This window comes from Lolium rigidum, chromosome 3 (assembly GCF_022539505.1).
Source record: "Lolium rigidum isolate FL_2022 chromosome 3, APGP_CSIRO_Lrig_0.1, whole genome shotgun sequence".
In the NCBI taxonomy this organism is placed as follows: domain Eukaryota; kingdom Viridiplantae; phylum Streptophyta; class Magnoliopsida; order Poales; family Poaceae; genus Lolium; species Lolium rigidum.
The window spans coordinates 96626820-96639464 of NC_061510.1; the positions used below are offsets into that span (position 1 = coordinate 96626820).

General features: G+C 49.2%; 1 pseudogene; it reads right to left on the minus strand.

The window, feature by feature from the left end:
• Positions 1 to 10308: 10308 nt before the first annotated feature.
• On the minus strand, positions 10309 to 11127 carry LOC124698681 (annotated as a pseudogene).
• Positions 11128 to 12645: the final 1518 nt, after the last annotated feature.

Genomic DNA, 12645 nt, shown 5'->3' on the forward strand with positions numbered 1-12645 from the left:
AGCCATTTGGGGTGTTTGATTTCTATGATGAAGCCGGCGGCGAGTAGCCAGTTTACTTCTTCGGCGATTGCGCGACGACGCTCTTCACCCACGGGTCACATCGCTTGCCTAACGGGGCGTGCGGTGGGGTCGACGTGTAATTTGTGCTCAGCAAGTTCTCTCGGGACACCTGGCATGTCAGACGGTTTCCATGCAAAGATATCTCGATTCTCACGGAGGAACTTGATGAGCGCGCTTTCCTATTGGGCGGACAGGCCCGTCCCAAAGGTAACCTGTCTACTTGGATCATTCTCTACAAGATCTACTTGGCGAGTATCGGTTGTAGGCTTGAAGGTTGCTGCGGGAGAGTCGAGCTCAGTCGGCTTCTCCAAGATGGCAGGGTCGTTGCGGTCGACTAGATACTTGGCGAGTTCGGCGATGTTGTCGTGTTCCTCGGCGATGACGGCGTCGGCGAGCTTGCCGCTGCTGTCCTCGCACTCCAGTGGCATCTCCGGGTCGCCGTGGACGGTGATGACGCCACGGGGTCCAGGCATCTTCATCATGTTGTAGGCGTAGTGCGGCGCGGCCATGAATCTGGCGAACGCCTGGCGACCGAGTACGCAGTGATATGGGCTGCGGAAGTTGACCACCTCGAACGTTATCCGCTCGGTGCGGTAGTTCACAGGTGTGCCGAAGGATACCGGCAACGTTACTTTGCCGATCGGGAAGGCCTTCCGCCCTGGAACGATGCCGTGGAACGCCACTTTGGTTTTCTCGAGGCGCGAGTCTCGCAGGCCGAGACACTGGAAGGTCTCGTAGTACAGGATATTGATGGAGCTCCCTCCATCCATCACTATCTTCGACAGCCAGTAGTCGGCCACTTTGGGTCTGACAACTAGCGCCACTCGGCCGGGATACTCAATGCGAGGGGCGTGATCTTCGCGACTCCATGTGATGCTTTGCTCGGACCAGTTAAGCCACCGAGGGATGTCGAGGACGACTGCGTGTACACCCACCGCCCTTGTGAGTACCTTCCTGTCCTGGCGGTCGCCGGCTCCAGTGAATGTATGGAGCGAACCGGCTCTGCGGCCGAACCCGTCTCCCTTGTGCTGGTCTTGGTCCTTGGTGCGATCCTTGTGCTGATTACCGCCATCAGCCTCCTTGACGCGGCGAGCCTTCTCTATCTGCTTCAGGGAGTAGCAGTTCCCCGTCGTATGCGTTGAAGGTTTGCCTTCCTGATACGTCTCCAACGTATCTATAATTTCTGATGTTCCATGCTAGTTTTATGACAATACCTACATGTTTTGCTCACACTTTATAATGATTTTATGCATTTTCTGGAACTAACCTATTAACAAGATGCCGAAGTGCCAGCTCCTATTTTCTGCTGTTTTTGGTTCCGAAAAGGCTGTTCGGGCAATATTCTCGGAATTCGACGAAACAAAAGCCAAACATCTTATTTCACCGAGACGGACCAGAACACCGAAGGGGAGACGGAGAGGAGGCCCAGGCCCCCCAGACCACAGGGCGGCGCGACCTAGATGGGGGGCGCACCCAGGTGTGGTGTGGGCCCCCCAGGCACCCCCTTGCACCGCCTCTTCGCCTATATAATCTCTCGTGACGTGAAAACCATACACCAATTGACGAAACTCCAGAAAGACTCCAGGGGCGCCGCCGCCATCGCGAAACTCCGTTTCGGGGGACAGAAGTCTCTGTTTAGGCACCCTGCCGGGATGGGGAATTGCCCCCGGAGTCATCTCCATCGACACCACCGCCATCTTCGTCGTCGTTGCTGTCTCCCATGATGAGGAGGGAGTAGTTCTCCCTCGAGGCTAAGGGCTCTACCGGTAGCTATGTGGTTCATCTCTCTCTCCCATGTACTTCAATACAATGATCTCATGAGCTGCCTTGCATGATTGAGATCCATATGATGAGCTTTGTAATCTAGATGTCGTTATGCTATTCAAGTGGGTTTTACTTATGTGATCTCCGGAGACTCCTTGTCCCACGTGTGTAAAGGTGACAGTGTGTGCACCGTGTGGGTCTCTTAGGCTATATTTCACAGAATACTTGTTCACTGAGTTATGATTTGAGTTGGATGTCTCTATGAAATTGTGGTGTGTTAGTACCTCCTATGAATGCTCACAGTGATAGCGTGGGGTGTTTATTAGTACATGGGAATACATCTTTAAGGTTTGCTTTTGCAGCCCTACACGGTGAATTAGTGTTCGTTATCCGGCCAGAGAGTAATTCAGAATAGCATAGTGAAGTGCTTATATTTATATTCCTTTATGATAACATTGTTGAGAGTAACCACTAGTGAAAGTATGATCCCTAGGCCTTGTTTCTAAGCATTGAAACACCGTTTTCAACAAGTTCTGCTACATGTTCGCTTGCTGCCATTTATATTTCAGATTGCAATTACTACTTACAATCATCCAAATTACTTGTATTTCACTATCTCTTCGCCGAACTAGTGCACCTATACATCTGACAAGTGTATTAGGTGTGTTGGGGACACAAGAGACTTCTTGTATCTTAATTGCAGGGTTGCTTAAGAGGGATATCTTTGACCTCTACCTTCCTGGGTTCGATAAACCTTGGGTGATTCACTTAAGGGAAACTTGCTGCTGTTCTACAAACCTCTGCTCTTGGAGGCCCAACACTGTCTACAGGAATAGAAGCGTGCGTAGACATCAAGCTATTTTCTGGAGCCGTTGCCGGGGAGGTATGGTAAAAGTTATTCACATCCTCCGACTACTAAGCTATTTCCTAGCACTGTTGCCGGTGTGTGAGTGCTCGAAGCTATTTCCTTGAGATTCTGCAATTATATTTTTTTGTTTCTTGTTTTTATTTTCACTAGTTAGGCTTAATGGAAAACAACAAAAATATTAGAGATCTTTATAGTATTTATCTTGAGTTAGGACATGAGGTGTTTGAAGAGAAAATTAAAAAACCTATGGAACTTTATGTGCATGCTAATGGCAATGTTATTAGTATGAATGCTTTGAACACCATTGTTGCTAATGCTATGGAAAATTCTAAGCTTGGGGAAGCTGGTTTTGATGAGCATGATATTTTTAGTCCCCAAGCATGGAGGAGAAAATTTACTTTGATGATACTTTACCTCCTATATATGATGATTACAAGGATGACTATCATATTTTCAGTTCACCTACTATTGAGGATAAAATTAATTATGATTACAACATGCCTCCTATATATGATGATTATGGTGATGAGAATAATAATGATAGCTATTTTATTGAATTTGCTCCCACAACAATTAATAGTAATGACTATGCTTATGTGGAGAGTAATAATTTTATGCATGTAGCTTATGATAAGAATGCTTTATGTGATAGTTATATAGTTGAGTTTATTCATGATGCTACTGAAAGTTGTTATGAGAGAGGGAAACATGGTTATATGCATCTTAATAATATTAAGTTTCCCCTCTTTATGTTGAGAATCTTGAAGTTGCGCTTGTGTTGCCTTTCTATGCTTGTTGCATTATGCTTACATGAATTGTTTATTTACAAGATTCCTTTTCATAGGAAGTGGGTTAGACTTAAACGTGTATCTTATTTACTTTTGATGCTCTCTTTTGTTTCAACTCTTATTTCTTGCGAGTGCATCATTAAAATTACTGAGCCCATCTTAATAGCTATAAAGAAAGCACTTCTTGGGAGATAACCCATGTTTTATTGTGCTACTGTTTTGTTGTGTCTTGGAAGTTGTTACTACTGTAGCAACCTCTCCTTATCTTTATTTTATTGCATTGTTGTGCCAAGTAAAGTCTTTGATAGTAGAGTTGATACTAGATTTGGATTTACAGCGAAAACAGATTTCTAGCTGTCACGAATTTGAGTAAATCTCTCTGTAGGTAACTCAGAAAAATCTGCGAAAATTCATGAATAATCCTAAGATATGTACGCAACTTTCATTCAATTTGAGCTTCTTCATCTGAGTATGTTAAGTGCCTCGAAAAAATTCGTCTGTACGGACAGTTCTGTTTTAACAAATTCTGCCTTTTATTTCACATTGCCTCTTTTACTGTGTTGAGTGGATTTCTTTGCTCCATTAACTTTCAGTAGCCTTGGGTAATGTCCAGAAGTGTTGTGAATGATTGTGTCCTCTCTGAACATGTGAATTTTTGATTATGCACTACCCCTCTAATGAGTTTGTTTTGAGTTTGGTGTGGAGGAAGTTTTCAAGGGTCAAGAGAGGAGGATGATACAATATGATCAAGAAGAGTGAAAAGTATAAGCTTGGGGATGCCCCGTGGTTCATCCCTGCATATTTCAAGAAGGCTCAAGCATCTAAGCTTGGGGATGCCCAAGGCATCCCCTTCTTCATCGACAACCTATCAGGTCACCTCTAGTGAAACTATATTTTTATTCTGTCACATCTTATGTGCTTTACTTGGAGCGTCTGTATGTTTTTATTTTTGTTTTTGTTTGAATAAAATCGGATCCTAGCATTCCTTGTGTGGGAGAGAGACACGGTCCGCTGTTTCATATGAACACTGGTGTTCTTAGCTTTACTTTTAATGTTCATGGCGAAGGTTGAAACTGCTTCGTTCATTGCTATTTGGTTGGAAACAGAAAATGCTTCATGTGGTAATTGGTATATTGTCTTGAATAATTGATACTTGGCAATTGTTTTGCTCAAATAGATCATGTTTAAGCTCTTGCATCATGTAGATTGCACCTATTAGTGGAGAACTACTGTAGAGCTTGTTGAAATTTGGTTTGCATGATTGGTCTCTCTAAAAGTCTAGATATTTTCTGGTAAAGTGTTTGAACAACAAGGAAGACAGTGTAGAGTCTTATAATGCTTGCAATATGTTCTTATGTAAGTTTTGCTGTACCGGTTCATACTTGTGTTTGCTTCAAACAACCTTGCTAGCCAAAGCCTTGTACTGAGAGGGAATACTTCTCGTGCATCCAAAACCTATGCCATTTGTGTCCACCATACCTACCTACTATGTGGTATTTCTCTGCCATTCCAAACTAAATTGCTTGCGTGCTACCTTTAAAATTTTATTCCTTGTCGTTGCAATATATAGCTCATGGGAAAATAGCCTTAAAAACTATTGTGGTGAAGAATGTGTAGCTTATGTATCTTATTTCTTATAAGTTGCTTGTTGAGCAGTAACCATGTTTCTGGGGACACCATCAACTATTACACCTTTGTTCAATATCATGTGAGTTGCTATGCATGTTCGTCTTGTCTGAAGTAAGGGTGATTTATCATGATTAAATGGTTTGAGTATGCATATTGTTAGAGAAGAACTTTGGGCCGCCAACCAAAGCCATGTATCATGGTGGAAGTTTCGGTTGGACATTAATCCTCAATCTCTTATGAGAATATTATCTGTTGCTTGAATGCTTATGCATTAAAGAGGAGTCCATTATCTGTTTTCTATGTTGTCCCGAGTACGGATGTCCTCAAGTTGAGATCTATCAAAAATGAGAAATCAAATGTGATCTATCTCCTTGGACCTTTGTGCTGGCGGCATAGAAGGTACCCCTTTGTGACACTTGGTTGAAACATATGTAATGCAATGATAATCCATGGAAATCCAAGCTAATTAGGACAAGGTGCGAGCACTATTGGTGTTCGATGCATGAGGCTTGCAACTTATAGGATGTCTTATGCATAACACATATGAATTATTACTACCGTTGACAAAATTGTTTCTATGTTTTCAAAATAAAAGCTCTAGCACAAAAATAGTAATCCATGCTTCCCTCTGCGAAGGGCCTTTCTTTTACTTTATGTTGAGTCAGTTTACCTACTTCTTTCTACCTTAGAAGCAAACTCTTGTGTCAACTGTGTGCATTGATTCCTACATACTTGCTTATTTGCATTCATCATATTACTTTGTGTTGACAATTATCCATGAGATATACATGTTGAAGTTGAAAGCAACTGCTGAAACTTATACCTTCCTTTGTATTACTTCAAAACCTTCTACTAAGAATTTATTGCTTTATGAGTTAACTCCTATGCAAGTTTTATTGATGCTTGTCTTGAAAGTACTATTCATGAAAAGTTTTGCTATATGTTATCTATTTGTTAGCAAACTATAGATCGTTGCCTTGAGTCACTTCATTCATCTCATATGCTTTACAATAGTATGATCAAGATTATGTAAGTAGCATGTCACTACATAAATTATTCTTTTTATCGTTTACCTACTCGAGGGCGAGTAGGAACTAAGCTTGGGGATGCTTGATACGTCTCCAACGTATCTATAATTTCTGATGTTCCATGCTAGTTTTATGACAATACCTACATGTTTTGCTCACACTTTATAATGATTTTATGCATTTTCCGGAACTAACCTATTAACAAGATGCCGAAGTGCCAGTTCCTATTTTCTGCTGTTTTTGGTTCCAAAAAGGTTGTTCGGGCAATATTCTCGGAATTCGACGAAACAAAAGCCAAACATCTTATTTAACCGAGACGGACCAGAACACCGAAGGGGAGACGGAGAGGAGGCCCAGGGCCCCCAGACCACAGGGCGGCGCGGCCTAGATGGGGGGCGCACCCAGGTGTGGTGTGGGCCCGCCAGGCACCCCCTTGCGCCGCCTCTTCGCCTATATAATCTCTCGTGACGTGAAAAACCCTACACCAATTGACGAAACTCCAGAAAGACTCGAGGGGCGCTGCCGCCATCGCGAAACTCCATTTCGGGGGACAGAAGTCTCTGTTCCGGCACCCTGCCAGGACGGGGAATTGCCCCCGGAGTCATCTCCATCGACACCACCGCCATCTTCGTCGCCGTTGCTGTCTCCCATGATGAGGAGGGAGTAGTTCTCCCTTGAGGCTAAGGGCTCTACCGGTAGCTATGTGGTTCATCTCTCTCTCCCATGTACTTCAATACAATGATCTCATGAGCTGCCTTGCATGATTGAGATCCATATGATGAGCTTTGTAATCTAGATGTCGCCGAACTAGTGCACCTATACATCTGACAAGTGTATTAGGTGTGTTGGGGACACAAGAGACTTCTTGTATCTTAATTGCAGGGTTGCTTGAGAGGGATATCTTTGACCTCTACCTCCCTGAGTTCGATAAACCTTGGGTGATTCAGTTAAGGGAAACTTGCTGCTGTTCTACAAACCTCTGCTCTTGGAGGCCCAACACTGTCTACGGGAATAGAAGCGTGCGTAGACATCACTTCCCTGCTGTGGTAGATGGATGGGGCGTCCAGCAGGCTGCGTGCGTCGAAGCGTTTTGGCTGGGTCGATCCTCACGGGGCGCGCGGTTGTCGCGGCGGAAGGACTTCGGGTCGCGCTGCTCATAGTCGGCGTTGGCGACAAGTTCGGTGTGTCCGCCGTCTGCGCGACGCTTGCCGTTGCTCGACCGTCCGCCAAACCGGTAGTCACCGCGGCGAGTGTCGGGGTGAGTGGGGCGGCGATTACGCCGTTGTCCGTACTCGTCATCCGAGTCGACTGTGGGTTCTTCGTCGGCGTAGCGTAGGGCGATGTCGAAGAGCTCGGCGATGGAGATGTTGTCTCTGCTGACGCGGCGGAGCTTGGCACCGAGGGGCTCGTACCGGCAGCACCGCCGGAAGCAGTAGATCGCCGTGTCCGTGCTGATGCCGCTGGAGGTCGTCCACATGTCCTGCCAGCGTTGCACCCATCGGCGAGTCTACTCGCGTGGACTTTGGATGCAGCGATCCAAGTCTTCTATGGTGGTTGCGCGGGTATACGCACTGGCGAAGTGCTGGATGAATGCGGCGCGAGCTTCTTCCCAGGAGTCGATGTTGTTTGCGGTGAGGGTGTTGAACCAATGGCGATTGACGCCGTCCATCATGAGGGGCAGGTAGCGTGCGGCGAGTAGCTCGGAGTGGCCCAGGATGCCCATTGCCATGGCGTACGAGTCGATCCAGACCGCGGGGTCGATGTGGATGTCGTACTTCTCGATGTCGCGGGGCCCTTTGAACCCTACGGGGTAGGGCTCGCCTCTGATCATAGGACCAAAGCAAGCAGGGCCGACTCGGTTGAAGGCACTCTGGCGCGGGAGTTCATCGGCGTAGCGGTTGTTCATGCAGTTTCGCGCACGCCATTCTTGGTCATTGACGATATGGGTGCGCGCGTCGATGGGCTGCCCGTTGGCGGCCACCATTACTCGCGTGGGGCGCGGCTCGACTCGGTGATTAGTCGAGTGGGCGGCGCGCGGTGCTGGCAGCGAGTAGTTGTTGACGTTGGCGACCACGCGATTTGCCGCTACTGAAGAAGCTGCGCGGCTAGCAGATGAGCGTGAGTAGAGTCACCCTTGTGAATCGGCAGTAGCGTGCTGCTGCTCTAGGGCCTTGGCGACTAGGGCCTTAGCATGTTGGACGAGTATCGCACCATCTCCCGTTTCAGGGAGTTTGGCGAGAACGGCCTGAGCAACCGCGACATTATCGGCTGGGGATGAATGTAGGGGCAGGCCGTTGGCGTCGACCTCCGCCCGGGGGGACTTCAGGTGGCGGTGGTGGCGGTGGAGCTCCACGCGTCGTTCTGTCGGCAGCAGCCCGACTTGGTTCGGGGATGTCGGGGTTCTGGACTCGGGCGGTTCGGACTTCTCCATCTGGGTCGTCGAAGTTGAGGCGGGCGCTGGGGAAGTCATTCGCGCGAGCGCGCTCCATGCGCATGCAATTGCGTTGTTGGCGATAGTGAGACACAGCTCTCACCTCGTCTTGCTCGAGGCGGAATTTCTGTCGCTCGGCGAGTTCCTTCTACCTTTGTTCCTCAAGGGCCGCCCGATGTGCCTCGATCTCAATCGCGTTGGCAGTTGCTGGGAGGGGCGTGGAGAAGGCGTCGTTTGGAGGCACTTCCTCGCCTCCCGCCATGAAGACGGCGATCGGGTACTGGTAGTGCGGGGCATTGACGAAGTCCGACTCGGAGTCGCTGCCGAAGAGGGGGAGGACGGAGTCGTCTTCAAAGTCACCCAGGTGAGAAACCGGGGAGATGGAATCCTCGAACGATGCCGCGGTGATGGAACCGGCGATCGACGCTGTGGCGGTGGACCCGGCGATTGACATCGCAGCGGTGGATCCGGCGGCCGGCGCCGTGGCTGCCGAGTCGGCGTCGTCCTCCAGGACCGACTCACCCTCGATGTATACTTCGCCGGTGATTGGGAGAGTGGCAGTGAGAAGCTGCCCTGGCGCGTAACGGTCGGGCAGTTGGCCAGCTGGAGGCTCAGTGGGGTCGCTGACGCCGGCGAGCCCGACGAAGAGGTTGATCGTGCCGACCGGCACCATCCAAGCGTGCGCGAGGGGCGATGAGGCCGGCTGGTAAGTGCTTGGCCGGATGTGGAAGAAGTTGCCTGTGGCGATCATCCTGCCAGAGGCGACCAGCCGGCGTATTGGCGAGTAGGGCCTCGCCGCAGCTCGGAGGCTTGATGTCCCATGCCCTACGGTGGGCGCCATTATCGTGGATATGACCACGGTAGATGTTAGAGGGGTAACACTTCATCGATGCGGGGGCAAGGGAACATTGCCATCTGCGGGTCGAGGTGCAAGGGACACAAGGTTTTACCCAGGTTCAGCCCCTCCGGAGAGTAAAAGGCCTACGCCCTGCTAGATCTTATTGCTCAGTGGAGAAATACAATGGGGCGGGGCTCAGTTGGCGGCTACGCCAAGAGCTTACAAGGGGGAGATTGGATCTCAGATGATGTGTCTTCTAGGGTTTAGCTCGGGGGTTTATATGGACACCCCCGATCTAGGGTTACATGAGGATAACTCCGAATCATATCAGTTGCTACTAATCCGGGATTCGCCGCCCCTCTCGCAAGTAACCTCCCTCTCCAGTCGCGCAGATCTTCATCCAGGGATTGCAGCCCAGTCGCCTCAGGGCCCAATCACCCGGTCACTACAGGGCCTAGCCACCCAGTCGCTTGGGCGACTAGCAATCTTCTTGGGCCTCCATCTTCATGGCGAGTGGGACTGGCGACACACCCCCTTAGGGTATATCCCATCACTTTATGTTAGTTATAAAACATCGCAACCAGGCATTACATCAACACCGAGAACCGGAAGCTAGTGAGCTTGGTGCATTAGTGTCTATACACAATTTTGATATTTTTCATTAATTTTTCCTGCTTCAGAGTTTGCCCGACTTTTTTTTAAAGTCGTCCTTCATAACCGCTTCCATTGTGCTGCCATATGATGGTGTTGATCGCGTACCACACCGATCATAAATTTACAATTGGAAATTACCACAACACATTAAATTTGTTACTTGCGTAAAGTTTTTGATGATATTTTCTATAACAAACAACACATGTACTCATATGAATAGTTAAAGTTAAAACACCCAAAAGAGCACTCGACATATATGCATTGGGACATTGGGACCGAGGGTGTGCTATATACTAATGGGCTCCGGACTCGACAGTATAGTTTTTTAGCGATGACCAAATTAACTATGCAATGTGCTGGACGTGGGATCCGTCAACTGGTTGAATTAGTTGGTGTGGTTGCAGGAATGGAGCGGAGCACTTGAACGATGCGCTTGCGGTGCTCGGGACGGAAGTAGATGACGACCCAGAAGAAGGCGAGGCTGCCCGCCCAGAAGATGATGTCGATGTGCAGCTTGGTCCTGTTTCCCGACAAGACGAAGGTGAGGAGGAGGCTGGAGTAGGCGACCACGAAGGACCAACGGTCCAACGCACGTGCCACGAGTCCACCGCTATCCCCACCAGTAGGCTCATCGTCATCAACATGGAGCTGATCAGCCCCGTCCAGCTCGCCACCATGAACATCCAGTATCTACAAGCGCCACACCATGAAAATCGTGATGCCCACACCCCACCAGCCGATCGATCGATCGAACGGTACGCACGTACCTGGCGTTCTGCAGGTCGCGCATGATGGGGTCACCGGCACGTACGGTAGAGCATCTTGCCGCCCTGCATCTTGGTCTCCTGCCAGTACCCGCCGGGGAGACTGGTGCCGATCTGGTACGAGAGCGTGGTGATCAGCGTGGCCACCACCAGCAGCGTGTTGGCGTCGTGGCTGGCCCAGGGGTTCGGCCGGTGCCAGCCGAGGCGCTGCTGGTTCATGGCCGTGCTCTCGGCTGCTTGGTGGCCCATCTCCAAGTCGACCACCGGACTCTCCGGGCCTGGGTGAACTGGCTGGTGATCCATGCTCAACACCGAGGCGAGGAGGGATCTCGATTCTCGAAGACGACGGCAATTCGGTACCTCCTTGTGGCGACTTGGACTGCGGTGCGAGTGGCTGAGTTAAGATGCGGACGCTGGTTACCGATCGAGGGAGTGAGAGAGCACGATGTCCAGGAATATATGGACTACCAAGCTCTCTCCACTTCTCCAGCTCCAGGTCAAGTCAATGTAGCTTTGCCCCGTAGAGCGCAAACCGTGTTGTTGGCGAACTGCCTCTTATAGAACTCTCCTAGCGGTGTTTTTTTTTGTGAAAGTCTACTAGTGGTCTATCGAGCACAAAGAAAAGTATTGTGTTTCTTTGTGGCGCGCGAGCGTGTGGACGGGTTCAATGGAGGTACAATGCGAAGCCACCACCATGCATGGAAGTACATGACTGAGTCTGCAATAATCTGTACTCGGGTTCCAAGAGCAGTTGGGAGTAAGGTGATCTCCTAATAATCGTGTCTCAGCAGTACAACTGAACTTCTCATCAGCAGTAACAGTAAACCGGTACATCCACCAGTGCAGTAGTGCTGGCCGGGGCTCGAGTTGAAGAGAGTGGATCGAGCAGACCGCGTTTGTCTGCTCGCACGTCAGAACCTTACCCTTGCCTGCCCGAGTGCGACCGAATCCTCAAGAGCAAGTTCAATAGTAGAGCCAATCAATGGCTATAAGATAAGTATCATGTCATCTATAGTTATTGTAGAACCAACATGTATAATAGTTGTTCGACGTGATTTTGTACTCGGCAAATAAAAGTCACATGACATAGTGATGTGTATGAAGTGCAAATACAGAAGGTGCAACTTGTCAAAATTAGATACATTTGTCAAGAAAATGAGATCCGGGTGGCCGTAGAAATACTTGTGCCTGCCTATGCTAATCTATTATTTAAGTGTGTGTTGATATACATGCACATCGATCAATCCTTGCTAGCTCACGATGTGCGCCTGACATGGGCCATGGACGTACACGTACGTGTACATGTTCATGTTATGCATCCAGGCCAGGCTACGAAACCGAAGTGTCTCGGACGTCGAGTGCAACACGTATGTGTTCTTGCGCCACGCCCGCGTCGTGTACATCCTGCAGTCCTGCACCACCCTCGTGCCGGTCGATCGGAAAGGTGGTTAATTAATGAATGAGGCTGTGGCTAGCTGCGGGATAAGATAAGCACATCCCTGCGTCCGAGCCGTAAATAGAGCAACATCATAACAACTCTGCAACGGCGCCCGCGCAGCGTACGTGGCGTTATCTGTTTCGGCTTAGCGCTCGCCTATAAATTGAGCTGACCAGCCGAGCGCCGAGAAGGAGGATACACACGGTAAACAGGGGGCAGCGGACCACGCGCCTAAACAAGAGAAGAACACAGGGATCTGACGAGCCCCCACGACGTGAAGCCGGAGGTGGCCGATCACTGGAGAGGTCGAAGACGTCGGCGACGCGTCGTGACTGGCAGGGATCCCACGCTACGCCATGATGCGCATGAAAGGTAGCCGACGG